The following is a 6,960-nucleotide window of genomic DNA, read 5'->3' on the forward strand; positions in this document are numbered from 1 at the left end:
GGGGGGGATGTAAAGCCAGCCAGGATTCCAACAGCCCGAGTAACCATAGCAACCCGATTTCCAAAGCCCCCCCTTCCATTTCTCCTGTTGCAGCCACGCTCTCCTCCAAAAGCCCTCAACTCGGGGTACGATTTTATGACTACAGCAAAAGACCGACGATGCCACACAGAACGCACAGCACACCAAGGGTAAATTAAGAGGCACACGGCACATACAAAAGGAAGATTCCTCCCTTACCTAGTGGGAGATAATCTGGCTTTCTCCCCACGTCACGCGCACGGCTGTGTCCCTGATTTATCTCCCGAACCGCATGTGCGGCAAAGGAAGGACCACCCAAATGTGCAAGGACCACCGGAACAGGTTCCCCGATAAAATTTAGAAAAATAGAGGCAATGGAAGCTAGATTCGTCCTTGGGGGGGGGGAGGGGGAGAGGCAGATAGGATGGAGCCCAGGTGGTGGGGGAAAAGCCAACAGCTGGCTCTGCATCAGGCGCATGGAGAAAACCTGATTAAGCCTCTCTTTCCCCCTGGAGAAAGCAGAGGCTTAAAAAGCCGATTAGCCAAACCCAGGGCCCTTGTTAGCCAAGGCAGGGGGCCCGCCCCCTTTCAGCTTCCCACATCCTTGAAGCTTCGTATACAAACTGGGGTGGGTGTGCGTGTGTTTAAAAATGGAAGTTCAGCTTCCTTTCTTGAATGACACCTAAGCTCAGTTTTTAAGGGACTGCGGTGGAGACCTGCAAGTTTGTGCTGGGAAAGCGAATGGAAAACTGGTGACAGCAGCTTAGCGGGAGTGATGGGCTGCGGCGTCGGGGTGGGGGGGGGGGGGGGGGGGGGGTTCCGTCAAGCCAGTCTATGGAGCCCTGAGTTGGAGAAACCCAGGCTGGCCTGATCCCGGCGGCTCTCGGGGAGCTAAGCAGGGTCGGTCCCGGTTACTATTTTGGAGTGGGAGGCCGTTAAGGAATACCAGTGCCGGGACGCAGAGGCAGGCAACAGCAGACCACCCATGCGCCTCTGACGCTTTAAAAACCCCACCGGGTCGCCATGAATTCAGCCACGACTCCGCAGTAAAAAAATAAATTAATAATAACATGAGAAACCGAGCCCATCCAAACCTGCGGCACGAACCGGGCTCGCGGGATTCTCCGGCGTTGCGAGTCGTCATTACAACCGGGAGGAGGGAAGGAAGGGAGCCCGCGGCGCGGAGGTCCACCAGGTGGAAGCAGCCGGACGCCGAGACCAGCCCCTCTCCTACTGCAGAAAGCGTGCCAACAGCCCTGCGGACGGATGCCGGCCAGCGGCGAGGCAGAGACCCCCGCTAGGGGGACGCGCGTTCACACGCACACGCGTCACGCCGGTTGGTTCCTAGCCGGAGCCCAGCGCACGCCTCCGTTCCGAACCGGCCAAAAGAAAGCTCCCCAGCCGGGTCGAACCCGGGAACGGGGCGGGGAGATGTCGTCTGAACCGCAGAAAAGCGAGTTACCGGGGAAGGGGCGTTCCTCCGCCAGCGCCCGCTCTCGAACCGAAGCGCAACTGCGGGCGGGGGCGCGGAAGAGGGCCGGCGGGCGGACCCCCCCGTCCCCGATGGAGCAAACCCCACCGCGCACATGCAGCCCCCCCCCCTTCGCAATGCAGTGCAAAGAGACGAGAGAAAAGTTGGGGGGGGGGTTCCCCTCTGCGCCCCCCTCCCACCAACACCCGAGTCTCCCTTTTCCCAAAAGTGCCCCCGGTTAGGAGCCGGTCTCCACCCCGGGGGAAGGAGGAGGAGCCCCGAGCGGGTGCCCGGCGGGGGCCCCAACCGGGCGCCCCCACCCCTCCAGGTAAGTCGGCTTCCTGCTTTCTCCCTCGCCCGGCCGCAGCCGCGTCTCCCCTCCCGCGGCCCGCAAGCCCCGCTCCGACTCGCCACCAGGGAAGGGGCCCGGCCGGCAGAGCCTACCTGCAGCCGCCGCCGCGCCGCCGCATCCTCGGCCAAGCCGCCTCTCCCCGGCTCCCGCGGCTTACAATGGGAGCTGCAGCCGCCGCCGCCGCCGCTGCTCGGGGCTCTGCCTGGCCGGCCCCGCAGGTGACATCATCCCCTTCCAGCCGCCGAGCGAGGGGAAGGAGGAGGAGGCGCGGCCGGCCGCTGCGCACAGGGAGCTCTCGCCGCGCCCTCCCGCCCCAGCCCCGGCGCCGGCTGGGAGCTGCAGTCCCGCCTCGGACCCCGGCTCCCAGGCAGCGCCCGGCTCGGGACTACGTTTCCCAGGTGGCGCCGCTCCTCTCCCCGCCCCGCCCCTCCCTCCGGCACCAGCTGCGGCGTGCTGGACTGGATCCCCCCCCCCCCTTTGCCCCAAGCGCGCCCCGGGCCAGCAGGCAGAGCGCAAAGGGTGCGCGGGCGGGATGGAGGGTGGGCGACGCGTGCCGAGAGCGAGCTGGGGCGCCGTGGGTGGGTCGTTCCCCCCCCCCTTCCCCCCATCTGCGGTTCTCTAGGTGTGGGTCGGGACCAGTGTTCCCTCTAAGCTGAGTTACTGTGAGCTAGCTCACAGTTTTTTTAGCTTCCAGCTCACACATTTTTGTCTCAGCTCAAGCAGGATGGGCTCCAGAGCAACCTGATTTATGCACTACCCAAATGGCTCACTCACAACTTTAATGTCAGTAACTCACAAAGTAGAACTCTTGCTCACAAGACCCCACAGCTTAGAGGGAACATTGGTCGGGACGCCCAAGTGGGCTGAGCCGGGGGAGGGAGGGCCGGTGGGCAAATGGGTCTTCCCTTTGCAAAAATGGGGGGAAGGAGCCTGTTGCAACCACCTGAGGCTTTGTAAATACTAGCCTATTAGCCACAAGGTATAGCTAGGGGCTCTGGGGCAAGTGATGCTCTGTCTTCTTGGTGCTTGGGGGGGGGGGTCAACAGTGGGAGGGCTTCTAATGTCCTGGCCCCACTGGTGGACCTCCTGATGGCACCTGGTATTTCTGGCCACTGTGTGACACAGAGTGTTGGACTGCATGGGCCTTTGGCCTGATCCAACATTGGCGTCTCTTATGTTCTTAGGTGTGAAATAAAATACGATTTCCGGGGCTTAGGGCTGCTTTCCCCAGGTGGGGCCTGGAGACTTAGAGAGGGATGCCGGCCTCCAGGTAGGACCTGGGGATCCCCCGGAATTACAGCTCATCTCCCGACTGCAGAGATCAGTTTCCCCTGGAGAAAAGGGATGCTTTGGAGGGTGGACTCTATGGCACTGTGCCCCACTGAGGTCCCTGTCCTCCCCAGGCTCCACCCCCCCCCCCCCAAATCTGCAGGAGTTTCCCAACCTGGAGCTGGAAACTGTATCCCCCCATCCCCAGGAGGGACCTTGGAATTCTAGCTGCCACACACAGGTGGGACGCAAGGAAGAGGGTGAACCAAGGCAGGGAGGTCCGGTCCCCAGATTTGTGTTGCATTTGCAAGATGGCTAAAAGGTCCTGAATTGCAACCTGTGGCTTTATAAATACCAAAAATGACAAAATAGAACCAAATATGATTACTCTGAAAGGTCTCTTGCCTAAAAACAAGTCTAGCTCGCCACCTAGTGGTGCATAATGCTAAAAGAGCTAGAACTTCTGGCTGCCAGACAATCTCAGGATCTTCTGGCTGTACTAGATGGCCGCTAGGGCGCCTTCCAACTCTGTGATTCTGTGTTCTTGGGAGGGAGGTATAGGGGCATTTAAGGCACACTGCTCCATACTTCCGGTACCTTTATGAGAAGGTACTGCATTCCCTTTAAATAATAATTAAAAAAGGAACTGGCAAGTTAATACTGAGCTAACAGAACTAAAGGAGCTGCGGTGGCTCAAGTGGTTAAGACGCTGAACTGCAGGCTGTGGAAGGTTGGTAGTTCAGCAGTTCGAGACCCAAGTGTGCCACATGACGGAGTGAGCTCCCGTCTCTAGTTCCAGCTCCTGCCAACCTAGCCGTTCGAAAGCAAGACATTGCAAGTAGATAAATAGGTACCGCTTCGGTGGGAAGGTAACAGCGTTCCGTGCGCCTTGGTGTTTAGTCATGCCGGCCACATGACCACGGAAATGTCTTCGGACAGCGCTGGCTCTTCAGCTTTGAAACGGAGATGAGCACCGCAACCCTAGAGTCGGTCTAGACTGGCTTTCGAGCAAGGGAACCTTTACCTTTAACCTACCTCACAGGGTTGTTGTGAGGATGAGCTGGAGATGTAAGCCACTCTGGGTCCCGGTTGGGGAGAAGGTGTGATATAAGTGAATCAAACAAAGAATGTTAGCTATAAACGCTTCTGCCTAACGGACGAATGTTGCATGCTTTTGAGCAAACGCTGAAGCTGGAATAAATTGTGTGAGCCTCTAACGATGCCACTTGGACCCCTGTTTTTTTGCTGTAACAGACTAAAGGCCAAAGAACAGGCTCCCTCGGGAGGTGGTGGGCTCTCCTCCTTTGGAGGTTTTCAAGCAGAGGCTGGATGGCCATCTGACAGCAATGCGGATTCTGTGAACTGAGGCAGATCACGAGAAGGAGGGCAGGAAGGGTTGCCTCAGTGCTTAGTTCTTGTGGCCCTTTCTGACATGCTCAGGGAAATGCTGATTGCCACTTTGGAGTCAGGAAGCAATTTTTCTCCAGGTCAGTTTGGCCGGGGATCCTGGAGGTTTTTTGTCATCTTCTGGGTGTGGAAGGTTACTGGGGGTGTGGCGGGGGAGGTATTTGTGAATTTCCTGCATTGTCCAGGGGGTTGGAGTAGATGACCCCGGAGGTCCCTTCCAACTCTATGATTCTACATGAGACATGCCACAAGTTGGGTCAGGGAATCCGGCTTGCATTCTCTGTGAAAACAGTCGTGAGAGTCTGACCCACGAATCAAGGTAGTCAGCAAGACCTACAAAGAAAATTTTAAACATGACATAACACCAGTGAACGAATTCCATCGCATCATAAGAAAATCCTTGTATAAGAATACATCGTCGTCGTCTCCGGATTTTATAACAACGACGTTTCAAAAAACAGATCTTCCTCAGGATCCGTCAGAAACTGAGTAGCCTGTTTGCAGCCTTGAATAGCTTTGAGATCAGCATCCTACTACTAAATGCATTATAATATTTCCTGAGGAAGATCTGTTCTTTGAAACGTCGTTATAAAATCCGGAGACGACATTGATGTCTTTTTATACAAGGATTTTCTTATGATTTGATGGAATTTGTTCATTGTTGTTATGTAGTGCTTATTGGTAGCAATATATAGGAAAAAAATTCTTTGTAAGTCTTGCTGACTACCTTGATTCGTGGGTCAGACTCTCAGGACTGTTTTCTCAGTATTTGTTTCTAGACAAGGTCATGACTGTCCACCTCTGCCTTGTGTTCTCTGTGGCCATGTGGCAACCTACCTCTCAGGTGCTGCAGGGCCCAGTTGGGACTAGAACCACAGCAGGAGGGCCGGGAGAGGCCTTGACACTCCCCTGTGCTGTTTTCCTGACCTGAAACATCTCCAGGAGGGTGCTTTGTGCATTGGCGGGGGGGAGCTGCTTACTGGAGACTGTGGCCAATGCTCCCTCTAAGCGGTGGCGTCTTGTGAGCAAAAATTCTACTCGGTGAGCTACTGGCAATAAAGTTGTGCAGGGAGCGATTTGGAGACTGCATAAATTAGTTTGCTCTGGAGCCATTCTTCCTGAGCTAAGACAAAACTGTGTGAGCCGGAGGCTAAAAGACTGTGAGCTGGCTCACACTGACTCAGCTTAGAGCAGTGATGGCGAACTTTTGAGAGACCGAGTGCCCAAACTGCGACCCAAAACCCACTTATTGATTGCACAGTGCCAACACGGCAATTTAACCCGAATACTGAGGTTTTACTTTAGAAAAAACAACTCATACATTAACTTAAGATGATCCAAACAAAGTAAGGAAAGCAATCTCAAATGCTTTCATTTACTTACAATTATTTGGCAGAGAATTCGACACTTTAATGATGGTCTGGGCCTGGCTGGGGCGATGGCTCGCGTGCCCACAGAGAGGGCTCTGAGTGCCACCTCTGGCCCCCGTGCCGTAGGTTCGCCACCACTGGCTTAGAGGGAACACTGACTGTGGCTACCTTACAAAGGTGAGTCGGGTCAGGAGACTCCCAGCCTGACTCGTGATGCAGCCTGTCGCATCGTTTGGGCCTAACAAAGCTATCCTCCTGGGATGTCAAAATAGAGCATATTTTGTCTTAAACTGTTCTGAGATTTGTGCCGCGTTTTATGTTGGGGGAAAGGGAGCGGCTGTGGCTCACGGTTAGAGCGTCTGCTTTATTTATTTATTATTTCAACTTATTATACTGCCCTAACCCCTAGGGGTCTCTGGGCGGTTAACAGGGGAGTTCTAAGAACTGTTTCTCTCCTAACTAAGGCCACATGATATGGTGTGGGGGTTCCTACCAGCACACTATGTGGTGGGCCCGATGTGTGTCTTGTTTGGCTTTTTCTCTTCTTTGGCGGTTTATTCCTGGCATCTGCTTTGCATGCAGAGTACGGTTGCCAGCTCTGGGTTGGGAAATTCCTGGGGGATTTGGGGGTGGAGTCTGAGGAGGGCGGAGTCTGGGGAAGGGAGGGACTTCAGCTGGCTGTAATGCCACAGGGTCTGCCTTCCAAAGCAGCCATTTTCTCCAGGGGTACTGATCTCTGTCGCCTGGCGGTCAGTTGTAATCCCAGGAGATCTCCGATCACCCGCTGGAAGCTGGCAACGCTAATGCAGGAGATCGCAAGTTCAGGCTCAGCCTCTCCAGTTAAAAGAATTTCAGGAAAAAGGTGTTGGAGATTATGGAGAACAAGTCCCCGGAGTGCGGATAGCTAAATTAGCGCTCCGGGGGCAGCTGGGGGGCCGGGGGAGGTTTGTGCACATGTGGGCCAGTCCCCACATGTGCACAAAAATAAAAAAAGTTGAAAAAAAATTCGGGGGGATGTTTAAATCCCCCCGAAGGTGCAAGAGCGTCTCCTGCGCATGCGCAGGAGACGCTCT

The 6,960-nt window shown here is 55.3% G+C and overlaps 1 protein-coding gene across 1 annotated transcript in view; it reads right to left on the reverse strand.

Moving 5' to 3' along the window:
• The window catches only part of DAAM1 (dishevelled associated activator of morphogenesis 1), a 321,668-nt gene extending 319,585 nt beyond the window's left edge, over window positions 1–2,083 (reverse strand). The window contains exon 1 of the mRNA XM_015423080.1: window positions 1,934–2,083. The gene's annotated coding sequence lies outside the window, so the exon portion shown is untranslated. The remainder of the gene's footprint in view (window positions 1–1,933) is intronic.
• Between the last annotated feature and the right edge of the window lie 4,877 nt (window positions 2,084–6,960).

This window comes from Gekko japonicus, unplaced genomic scaffold, assembly GCF_001447785.1.
Source record: "Gekko japonicus isolate JY-2015 unplaced genomic scaffold, Gekko_japonicus_V1.1 scaffold345, whole genome shotgun sequence".
Taxonomy (NCBI): domain Eukaryota; kingdom Metazoa; phylum Chordata; class Lepidosauria; order Squamata; family Gekkonidae; genus Gekko; species Gekko japonicus.